Source organism: Macadamia integrifolia, chromosome 3, assembly GCF_013358625.1.
Source record: "Macadamia integrifolia cultivar HAES 741 chromosome 3, SCU_Mint_v3, whole genome shotgun sequence".
NCBI classification, from domain to species: domain Eukaryota; kingdom Viridiplantae; phylum Streptophyta; class Magnoliopsida; order Proteales; family Proteaceae; genus Macadamia; species Macadamia integrifolia.
Window position 1 is genome coordinate 9,515,254 of NC_056559.1, and position 565 is coordinate 9,515,818.

A 565-nucleotide genomic window follows, 5' to 3' on the forward strand; every position below is an offset into this window, starting at 1 on the left:
TTTTCAATTGTAGTCCCTTTTATATCCTGGAAGTGTTTTTGACTGCCACTGCCACATCCCACGGTTGTAACTATCTTAACCATCATCTCATATCTGTATGGAACTCTTTCTTCAAGTTGAATTTTGTCCTCACCTTATTTATCATTCAGTCTTATCGACCTTTATCGGTCATCCTTGACACGATCCCTTACCTATTAGTCATGTCGACCAATATGAGATATAAGCAGAATAGACCTCTGTCAGTCAATTCCTAACACAGTCACAATCTCTTGCATTACAATCGTTTGTGATGAGGTGGTGAGATGCAGTGAGCATTCAACGGCTGGTATGCATGGTCAAAGGCCCTCTTAGTCATTGGATACTCACTACACCTTATCGTTCGCTGTAGACAATTTGAACTTCAATCTCTTTTCCATTGGTCATATTTACCGAAAATGAGATTTAAACAACAAATTAATGATGTAAATTAAGTGAATCAAAAACCAAAAGATTATGATATTTTTTTTGGTTTGGTAGTATTATAATCAATATATAGGAGTGTATAAAGATTACCTGTCTTTTTTTT